A 12,090-nucleotide genomic window follows, 5' to 3' on the forward strand; every position below is an offset into this window, starting at 1 on the left:
CCTAGACAACACTTCAAACAAAGACTAAGACATAAGAAAGTTCCAGTTTGGCAAGAGCAGAGATTCTTGTTACAAATAGCAATTAAGGCTAAAAATGCCAGTTGAAGCCAGGACATAAATGGCTATCAATCAGTACTTAAAAACTATATATGCACAAACTGATAGGAAATGATAAAAGAATATATCACATGAATATTTAATAGTACATAAGTCAAACCAGTGGTATTTCACTTATTCCACCCCCCTCACCAGGATAAAATATACTTGAGCTTCATGTCTTAACACCGTATCCGTATTTTACAGCAGATAAAGCAACTCTCTGTGGAAGAAAAATGAGCAATCTTCTCCCATGCAATTTATAGCCTCTGAAAACTCGCTGGAGGGTCAGTTATGAGTTGTTTCATAACAACAAAAATACTCAGAACTAGGGCTGAAGCAGAATAAATAACTAGCCATTGAGATAGAAAGTTTTCCAAGGGAGATAAGAATTAAAGTAGGCCTTGAATGGAGATGGTTTAGGTAAGTAGATGAGAGGAGAGGATGTAACAGGTAAGGATATTAGGGGTGACAGCCAGGAAATACCAAAAAGAACAATGCAGCTGTAAAAGAAGTCAACACTACAGATGTAGACTAGGTAAGAAGTCAAAGCACTTGATTTATACTTTACTGTGTCAACAAATAAGGAGCTCTTGTGGCAGAATGTGTTATGTGTCGGGTTGCTAACTAAAAGGTTTAAGTGGTTCAAAATTACAAGCCACTCTGAAGGAGAAAGAAGGGCAGTCCTCCCTTAAAGACTGACAGCTTCAGAAACCCGTTGGAGGGTAGTCATGAGTTAAAACTGAATTGAGAGCAGTGGTGTGGAGAAACACTAAGGGTTTCCAATTAGAATTACACAGCTTAGATTGTTTAAAACTTGATCTTTTTGTCCAGGAATTATTTTAGCTGCACATTAGATCATGGGAGCTTTGAAAAATATCTATACCCAACACTGATGCAATTTGATAGGATTTGGGTATTGTTCTTAACAGTTCTATAGGTAATCCTTACCTATTAGCAAGGCTGAGAACCATCCTCAAATAAGAAGACACCAAGTCCAGAAAACGTTAAGTGATTAGCTTAAATTCACATTGCCAGTTGGGCTGTAGGACTGAGATTGGCCTAGTCTAGGCTCTGAAGGCTATCCCAGAACACTGGGCTAAATTCCATACTTCAGTCAATTATCTGATGACTTTGCTCTTAAGTTTTGCCAGGGTTAAAGCCTGAATTAATCTAATCCTAAAGCTATTGACTTAAGCATCCTGTCAAGTGTCTAGGGTAATGGATGTTGGTTTCATTCCCATCCTCTGGGAGCACTCAGGAAAGTAAAGGGTCTCAGGAGATTCCCCAGAATGCCAGATAAACAAGTCAAACTACCAACTTTATGGAAGAAGAAACAAAGACCTTTAAAAACACAGCTCAATGAGACTTTTCACTGAATAAAAGACTAAATTCCTCTTCAACAGAATAAATACTTTCAGAGATGTAGAAGATCTATATTAGCAAAGGGTAGGGGAGCAATCAAAGGCATCTGCTGAGGTATTCCTCATGTAACAGGAAACACCATCTTCAGCCCTGGATAACAGCCATCTACACACTTTGTGTTTTCCTGAAAGAAAAAGAGGGAGCACCGCATACATTAGGCCCACCTGTCTGCTGTCACTCGGATTCTGGCAGCAGATGGTAAGTGAGGTCTGCAGAAACTGCCAACCTGGAAATCTGAGCCTGCCCCATATACTCACTCTATTCATTCCAGGGTACTGGCAACGGACAAATCACTAGAATAAAGAAATTCCTATTTAGAAGCCCTATTAATCCCAGAGATCTATCAACCAGCCAAAGCTCTAAATGAAGTAACTCTAGAAACAGAAACATAACCCTCTGCCTTCCATTCCTCAGGGATGTAGCTCGGGAAACTAGGAAAGCTCCAAGGCTCTGTGGTAAGTGCTTTTGAGACAGATTCAGGTACCAGTCAGTTGTAAGCCATGAGTTCCTGAAAACAGCATCATTTAAGACTGGCTGATTGGAGGTAAATGAGAAACAAGAGCACAAATACTCAACTCATTGCTATCAAGTCAGAACCAATTCATGGCTGACCCTCCAGTGGGGTTTAAGAGGCTAAACTGCACAGAAGAAGAATGCCCATTTTTCTCCTGAGGAAATTCAAACTGGCTGCCTTTGCTCTGGCAGAGCAACTTCTTAACCACTACTCCACCAGAGCTCCCTTCACCCTTACTCTATGCCAAGATCATATTAAGCACTTTATCCATCTATTCCCTCCTATTTTGCTAACACGGTTGTAAAATAAGGACTCTATCTCCCTGTTTTTATAGATGAAGAAACTGATCTAGATATATGCTGAGATTATCTGAGAAGCCAGACTCTATGAAGAAGAATGTGGCATTAGGATTGGAGGAAGACTCATTAATAACCTCTGTTATACAGATGACCCTGAAAACTTGAAGCACTGCCTATAGATCAAAGCCTGCAGCCTTCAATAAAGACTGCATCTCAACGTCAATAAAACACAAGTCCTAGCCACTGGACGTATAAGCAACATTACAATAGATGGAGAAAAGATTGAGAATATCAACGACTTCACCTTACCTAGATCCACAATCAATACATTTGGTACTAGCAGTCAGGAGATCAGGAGGCATATTACACTAGAAAGTCTGTCGTCAGAGACCTCTCTAAATTACTGAGGAGCAGGCAGTGGGCATCTCAAGGTTTTAAGGGGCTTATGGTCAATTGATACAATGAAATTCTATGAAAAGTCAACACTCTATGTAGGAAATTAATCCTCATTTCTTACAGTGAGCCTCTGATACCATGCATCCTTTACTAAATTTAATGGCATAGTCTGTCTAACACTATGATTGGAATTCAAGTCAGAATGCAAAGTCCTAATTTCTCTAAAGTACACACCATTCAGCCATCAAAAAGAAGCATTTATGTAGTACTGATAATTTGTCAAATTATATCAGACATTATGGAGGACATGCCAGAATTTTTAAAGACTCAAATCTTCCCTCTCATTGAAAAGATCCAAAAGCATAATTTGCTGTTGTTGTAAGCTGCCTTTGAGTCGGCGCTGATTCATGGTGACCTTACTTATTAAAGAACAAAAAGCTACCATCTTCATGATCACTGCTATGTCTGAGTCCATTGTGACTACTGTGCCAATTCAGCTCACTTGAGGGCTCTCTTGTTTACACTGACTCTCTGCCAAACAGGATGTACTTTTCTACCAAACATATTATACCTCTTATTATGGACTGGGAAAACCAACGACAATGTCGTGAAGTAGATTCTGACTCACAGCAACCCTCCATCAGGTTTCCAAAGCTGTAAATTTTTTTTTTAAATTTCATTATTTTTTGTGTGTACCGTCAAATCAGATCTGACTGGTACAGGAGGACATTGTTCCTCCTTCTCGAGCAGAGCATCTGGTGGATTTGAACTGTGCACCTCTGAACTTGCAGTTGCTGCTTCTTGCCACTAGGCCACCAGAGCTCGCCCAAAGCTGTAAATTTTTATGGGAGGAGAATGCCCGTCTTTCTTCCTGGGATCAGTCTCATAAAGATTCGAAAAGCTAACTTTTCAGCTAGTAGTCCAATATATTATGCACTACAGTGCCAGGGCTCCTATAGATTAAACACTTCCTCCTCCCCTCAAATATATGCTGAATTGCTGGTCACTTTATTTGTGGATCCTGTTTAGAAATAGGACCTTTCTTTGTTATGCTAATGAGGCCATACCAGTGGTAGGTGGATCCTATATTTAATTACTTGAGTTATAAAGGGGTCAGAACAGACACAGACACAAAAGTAAAAACAGATGCCAAAGAACACCAGCACCAGCACACCACCAAGTGAGATATCCACAAAAGGAAACACGGCTGAGACCTAGAGTTGACATTCTGGCCTCCAGAACTGAGGAAAGAAATTTGTTCTTCAAAGATACTCATTGGTGGTGTTTTATTATAGCAATGGGGCTCTGGTACCCTGATGAGTAAAGAGCTTCCCTGACAACCTAAAGGCAAGAGGTTGGAATTCACCAGCTGATCCACAGAGAAAGATGAACAATCTCTTCCTGTGCAATTTATAGCCTCTGAAAACTACCGGAGAATCAGCTATAACTCAGTTCTGATTCCAAAGCATGTAACATAATATATTACAGCAACACTAGCAATTTAATAACAAATCCTGGTTTTGTACAGCATCTAAAACATTTCATACCTCAGTTAATCTTATGTTAATGTGAATAACTAATGGCAAACGCTGTGGTAGTCAGTATAAATACAAAAATAAAATTACTTTATAAATGTAATTTAAATGTGTTTGGGGGGGAATCATTTGCCAAATCCCTGAAGCCTGGTAAATATTCATACTCAAACTAGGTAAATTCAGTATTGCTATTTTCAAGGAGAAGAACTTTAAAAAAAGATGATGTGACACCAGTTCTGAGTAAACCTAAAATGTTACTAATTTTTTTTAATATTAATAAATTTTTATTTAATGAATGTTGCTTTGTCTTTCAATTCCATTGTCCATCAATACCACCACAGTTCCTCCAAAGCTTGTATATAAGATTCATCTTCAAGAGAACCCTTGAACCACTACTGTTCCTTCAATATAGATTTCTGGAGGTCACCACATGCTTCTGTGCAATACTGCCACTGGACACAGAGCTGTCACATTTTGTTTCCATTAGGCTGCATGCTGATATGCTTGTTCTCTCCTACTATTTCTCCCTATTAGTCACTCACTTCAGGGTCATTTTAGGATGCCAGTACTTTCTACTTTTTTTCAGTGACTCTAGAAAAAGAAAAGTTGTTCCTAATAGAGATATTGTCAGCACACTGAATAGTTTTTAAAAACTGTATGAACTGTATCAATAGAAATACCAGGTTTATCTTGCACAATGCCAAGAAAACCAACGATGCCAGATACTGAATTTCTCTTGCACTGTCCTTTGAACATCTCAGCAGAAATAAATGCTGAATGCAGATACCATGCAGTGCACCATTTACTTTTATACAGCTTCCAAATGACAGATAGGGAAGACAAAGCAAAGGTTATAGTGAAATATGCAGAGAGCTGAAATTTGTTTGTCCTTTTGGCAATTGATTCAATACTGGATTATCAACTTTTAACTGATTATCTGTCCTTCAGTATACATTATTCAAAGACAATACTGTTGGAAGTTCTATCAATGATGACCCGCCATCAGGTTTCTGAAGCTGTAAATCATTGAGAGAAGACAATCCATGTTTCTCCTGTGGCACTCAAGGAGGATTAAAATTATCAAACTTTCCATTTTTTGTTGTTGTTATGTGCCGTCAACTTGCTTGGGACTCAAGTGACCCTATGTACAAGAGCCTAAATGCTGTTCTATCCTGCGCCAACCTCCCAGTCTCAAACACACTCATTCTCACCACTCCAGTCACAGAATCAATTCATCTCATTGAAGGTCTTCCTCTCCTGTGCCATCCCTCCACTCTCCCAAACATTATGTCCCTCTCCAAGGACCACTCCTTCCTTGCAACATGCCCAAAGTGTGTAAAAGTTGACAAGCTTCTTCCTTTCATCAAACCTATTCAGTGATGTTTTAAAATTTTTCTTCCAGACTCTCTGACTTAACCTTTCCATTTCCTTATGACTGCGCTCACTTCTTGCCTGGATTTACTTGTTTCATTCATCAATTACTCAAAGACCAGGATTACTATGAATGAGTAGGAATCAACTCAACAGCAAATGGGTTTGATTTCAGTTATCTATATGCCAAAAACAAGAGAGATATCCTGGTCTTTTAGGAAGCTAACATTATATAGAGATGTTACCTGCTCATTTCAATCATTGTATTATAAGTTTTTGCAAAGGCTTTTATTTCCAGAACCTAGCAACATCTGGACAGATAGCAGATACTGTTTTATGACACCAGATTCCTTTAAAACAAAACAAACACCATACATAATTTGGTAGTATATCTTCACAAATATTTAAAAAAAAATACAAATCCAGGATGCAATGCAAAAATAATATATAAAGCAATAAAGTAAAACATTAACTTCTCAAGCCACAAATTCAATTCTCAGAAGAGACTACAGTTAATTTGGTTTCCATCTTTCCAGGATTTTTCTTTTAATAGAATATACATATAGAATTTTCTTCTAACTTCTCAGAGTTCCTAACTTTACTTTCTCAACTATTTAATCCAGTGGTTCTCAAAGCATGGTCGACACCTGGTACTTGTTAGAAATACAAATTCTTGGGCCCTACCCTAGACCTACTGAGTCAGAAACTGGAGCAACTCAGCAGTGTGGATTTTAACAAGCCTTCTGGTGAACACTCAAAGTTGAAAACCATTGCTCTAATCCAATCAAGGCATCCTGAACAAGACAGGTTTTGGGATGTTGTGTCGGGTGTTTTGTCGTGTTTTTTTTTAACTGCTCCTTGAAGATGCCAGGAACTGAAAATCTGGCTCAGTGTTATTACCTCTGCTTTAAAATGTTTTCTTGTCCTTTTGATTAACTCCAATCCTATCAATTTGTTAAAAGTTCACGAAGTCTTCTTCTAAAAGTGCTGTTTCATTATTCTATCACATACTGATTTTTCTTGACTTTCTCTCTCTCCGCCAATGTTGAGCCCATCTACCACACAATTAATATTCCTTTCAGACATTTCTTCCTCTCATCTGTTCTAACGCAGTGTTCATTATCTATCCACTCTTTCCCTGTTCCCTCTCTAGGCCCCCAACGTCTGTCCTATTTTATAACAGCAGTGTGACTGAGATATTTCACTTTTCATAATGTCCTCAAGGCTCCCCCATGTTGTGTAATGTTTTACAAATTTATTGTCTTTCAATGCTGCATATTATTCCATTGTGTGGATGTACCATAATTTTTCTATCCATTCATTTACTGCCTCCATCTCTTTGCTATTGTGAATGCAGCAATAAACATGGGTGTGTATACATCTGTTTGAGTTGTATCCTGGTTTCTTAGCATATACTCCCAAGTAGTGGAATTGCTGAGTCAAAGGGTATTTCTATTTCCAACTTTTTGAGGACGTGCCAGACCATCTCCCATAGTGGTTGTTACGTTTTACATTCCCACCAGCAGTGAATAAGATTCCAATCACCCACAACCTTGGCAGCATTTGTTGTTCTCTGCTCTGTTGAAATTTACTATTGTTGAGATATCTCATAGTTGTTTTGTATATGGTTTTTTACAGCATTTAATATTAAGGAATAAATCTTTATTCTTCTCCAATAGATTATAAATTTCCTGAGGATATGAACCATATTTTTCATGCCTCTTCTTCCAACTATGTTGTTGTGTGAAATTATAATAAAGAATTTCTGGTTATCCAAAGTCTCGGTAAATTTTCATTGAAATCAATAATAAATTTAAAAAAAAAGAATTTCTGGTTAATGTTTTTAAGGATGAGTTTAAGGATTATACTGAGAGAAGTACTAAGAAACCTTAAATGGGTGAAAAAAAATCTGGAATTTCATATTGTAGTCCCAGTTCTGACCTTGTACCAGGTAATTGCTCAGGATGAAATATGTAAAAGCAAAAATCTGGGCTCAAAAACTGTCACAGATGTTGCCTTTCATCTTCAACACTATGACCTAAAATGTTTCATGTTCCAACACTGCTTTTAATTTTAAAAACTTTGTATTATAATTTAAATGAAAATTTACAAAGTAAATTGGTCTTCCATTCAACTACAGTACATTTTATTCCACAATATTGACTGCAATACCTACACAAGGTAACCACAGCAACTACCTAGTTCTTTGTGTTTCCATTTCTAGGAAATGGAGGAGGAATTCTTTCCTATCCCTTCCTGACTTCTGATTTGTTGCCTGGGCAAAAGCTGCCCTTTTAACTGTTTGTGGTTGGTTGATCTAAAGACATGTCTTTTCTCCAGGTATCTGGACCACCTTGTTTATAGTCCTGCCTATTGTTTGGCTTAAGAGTGAGTCAACAGATCTCATGTTTTGCTTTTAACACAAACACAAATTTTAGAGTTAAAGTGAACACAGGGAATTCTAGTGTGAAAGAGTTGTGCAGCCAGCCCAAAGGTAGAGGGTTCAAATCTACCAACTGCTCCACAAGAAAATGATGAGTAATCTTATCCCATGTGATTTATTGCCTCTGGAAAACTATGAGTTGGTTCAACTCGATGGCACATAACAATGACAACAGTTAGACAGTGTTTCCCAATTAGCTAGTAAGCTCTTTCAACAGGAACCATGGTTTATTTAACAGTAAATCTTCCATCTCATTCAGCACCATGCCTGACACAGAACAGCTCAATAAATTTGCAAGAAATTGTTTAGAAAAACCCATTAATGAGTTCCATTTACATAAAGGATCTATGCATAATAAGGCTGATTCTTCCCAAAGGGCTCTGCTTTTAAATATTTATTATTATGTAATCCAATATAGTAAAAATTGTGGTTAGTCTGATACCAGAGACAGTCAGTACATTAAGACAAAAGAATATAAGAAGGAATCAATCGCACACCTAGGGCTAGATTAAAATGCAGTATTCCTCAGGGTATCCTACTGCCAGATGCACGTAAGAACTGCCTTAAACACTGAAGCAACATATCCAATTCCACTACTGGGGATAAGTAATGTTTAAGAAGGATTCTTCTCTGTAAATATTCAGGGGAAAAAAAGGCTTTGACTGACAAAGATGATCAGAATGGGAGGAACATCAAAGTGAACTGAAGGCAAATGAGAAAAACAGAAGGGCAGCAGGAAAACTGCATCCTTACAGTCACGTGCCACATAACATCTGACTGCATATGTCATGGTCCTGTAAGGTTATACACAAAAAAAAAAAAAAAAAAAAAAAAATTCTCTACTTTTGTCCTCCTGTAAAAGTGTTAAACAAAAAAAAAAAAAAAAAAAAAAAAAGGTTATACACACCCTTTCTCCTCACTTATCCACAGGATTAGGTTCTAAAGACCAGAATGTTGTGTGAAAACTGGCATTATGCAAAAATACAGGCCGAGTACATCATTACATAACTGCCAAGCCACTGAGAATCATGGTCCAACCAAGTCAACACATAACCTGAACACAGCTCTTGCTTTAAACTGTGGTATTCATTCGTACCAGATGTACACTGTTAGTGCACAAAACAGTTGTAGAGTAGAAATGGTTTTTAACTATTATTGTAAAAATGAAATGTTGGATAATGAGGTAGTTGGTAAGTGAAGAACAGGTATAACAAACAGAATTCAGAAATCTCAAAGGTTGAGTTTGGATTTAGACAGATACTGTTTTAACAGCAAACTCGTGCAATTTTTTTTTACGTGTACCGTCAAATCAGATCTGACTGGTACAGGAGGAGACTGTCCCTCCTTCTCCAGCAGAGCATCTGGTGGATTTGAACTGCATACCTCTGGGATTGCAGTGCAGCTTCTTGCCACTAGGCCACCAGAGCTCCCTAAACGCTTGCAATTTTACATTTCTTTCATTCCAATTGTGTAGGATACTTTAGTTTTTATTAGTGTTAAACAAAAAAGAAATCTCAAAGAATGGGACACCTAACAAATGCAACAACTTTCTGTACATATGTATCTTCTATATAAAATTATAGTTCTGGCAGAAATATAATGGCATAGAATATACATAAAAGATATGTGATACATAAGTTTTGACAGTCATAATAAACATCTGTATTAGAGGCTTTTGTACGTACTATATTTAAGGAATAACATCACATTCTGCTGACCAAAAAGGTCAATGGTTCAAACACACCAATTGCTCCAAAGGAGAAAGATAAGCAAGTCTCCTCCCAAAAAGATTTACTATCTTAGAAACCTGTTAGAGGATGGATATGAGTGAGAACTGACTCAATGGTTTTGAGTTTAGGGTACTATAATTTCTATCTAAAAATGTATCATGCAATTATTGTTTATTTTGATTCATGGGCAACAATATCCAATCAAAACAATACCCTGAGTGTTAAAGCATTATTTCTCATTAACTTCAAAAACATTACCATGAACTACATGGCTCTCAAATGCAGCAAAACTATTGCTAGTGATAGCAGCAGTAAAAGGAAAAAGTATTAATCTATATAATAATTACAAGTTACAAAAACAAAGACACAATTCTCCAATCTGTTAAGGATTTAAAAAACCCGACTGATGCTGAATCAAACTTTTACTTGAACTGCCAATGGGTTTCCCAAAGCTGTAAATCTTTGAGAGTAGACTGCCTTTTTTCTATGTAGGAGCTTCTAGATTCGAACCAATGACCTTTTTGTCAGCAGTCTGATACATTACAAAACTACATTACCAGGTCCACTGAAAGCAATAAGGCTAACTATAGAGAGGGAATGTGAAAGGGACGTACATCAGATATGGAGAAATTGCCCCCAAAACAAATCTCTTACATCAGAGGTGATGATTGTTGGAGTTGCTTAATGTAAAAGCAGGAAGGACAGATTTGATATGTGTTCTCACAAAGTCTATAAATTACCAACAACCTAAATCAACACATGAGAAAGACCTGTGGATGCTCACTGGTCTGTACCATAAACCTACTATCAGCCAAAGGAATCTACTGTAAGCCAACCATGGCACTAGTAGTTGTTAAACGAAAGGCTGGCCATTTAAATCCACCCAGCAGCTCTAAGGGAGAAATAACTGATGATCTGCTTCTGTGAAGATTACAACCAAGAAAATCTATGGGGCCGTTCTATTGTCACATGGGGTTGCTATGAGTCAGCACTGACTTGACAGAGGACATAATAACCATACATAGGACCATAAGGATGGCTGTTATGTTAAGAGGCTAACAGTCCTAAGAGGCAGACTCTGTTGCTTGTATGTGTGTAAATATTCTTAAAGAGAAGATCTTGATAAATCTGACAAATCATGAAATGAATAAAGGGCCCCATACAAAGAATTCATTCTAATTGGGAAAATCAAACAGGGAGGGCTTCACAGAGTTGGTGGTGATTCAGTGGAGCAGTTGAACCATGCAGGAGAATTTGCGAAAGGAGAAGGCTCAGTTATCTCAGTGCTGAGAGGATGCCTGGGTTTAAGCTGGCTATTCTGGGGGAGAAACACTGATAAATTTTTACAGTTGTTCATCTCAGACTTTCAATCATGGGAGGTTTCTTGTATCCGGCACCTCTTTGTCAGTGCTCTCTCTTCCTTTTTACTTAAATACTGAGATGTTCCAGTCCAGCATTAAAGCTATGGCAGAAAGCATCAGAATCAGGTGAGTGCTGGCCAAATTTGCTCTGTCACCTCCAAAGTCCAGCCAGCCCAGCTAGCCTGGTCCTGTTCTTCTGACAGCCACAAAGGCTAATAATACCCTCTTGGGGGGGCGGGGGGACGGACAGATCTAGGGAGAAGGGGGAATCTGGATGGAGGCAGATAAGGCTTACTTAGTCCTGTCAAGTAAAGCCTTGTGTCTCCTAAACTAAGGTTGGTCTACCTGTGACAGGGCTGGAAGCTCTGCAGGAAAAAAAGGCTGCATGAGAAGAAGGGTGTAACAATGGAACAGAAGAGCAGAGGTACTAAAATAATCTGAAAATGCTTAGCAAGATCCCCGGCACACAGCAAGCACTCGATAAAATGTTTGTTCGTATTAATAGCATTTCTAATACTATCATGATTATTATCACAATAAAGCCTCAACCAGTCTAACGAGAAAATGCTGTTTTTGCAGCCTAATTTTATGACGTTCGAGAAGCAACTCCAGAATGACAAGTATGAGTTATCTGATGGTTGGTTTTTCCTCAAAAAGATACAGGATTCAAATTCCAACTGCACTGGCTGACCTGCGAGGCATTCAAGAGCGAGTTGTGTCACTTGTCAGCACCGTGACCTTGGACATGTTACTTCACCTCCCCCGTGCCTCAGTTTCCACTTCAGTCAAGTGAGGACTCTCCCTCGCTTGGGAAAGGTGGCTTCCCGCCAGGGGGTGCTCTTTGCAGCTCTGGGGCCACACGGGTGCAAAGCGAACTCACAGTCCATTCAATAAGCGTCCCCACAACCCCCCACTCCCGT

At 38.4% G+C, this 12,090-nt stretch overlaps 1 protein-coding gene across 1 annotated transcript in view; it reads right to left on the minus strand.

Annotated features, from left to right (window-relative positions):
* Positions 1 to 12,090, minus strand: part of NDRG3 (NDRG family member 3) — a 103,107-nt gene that overhangs the window by 90,580 nt on the left and 437 nt on the right. The window lies entirely within an intron of this gene.

This window comes from Elephantulus edwardii, unplaced genomic scaffold, assembly GCF_000299155.1.
Source record: "Elephantulus edwardii isolate Elephantulus edwardi_28Jun2011 unplaced genomic scaffold, EleEdw1.0 scaffold00015, whole genome shotgun sequence".
In the NCBI taxonomy this organism is placed as follows: domain Eukaryota; kingdom Metazoa; phylum Chordata; class Mammalia; order Macroscelidea; family Macroscelididae; genus Elephantulus; species Elephantulus edwardii.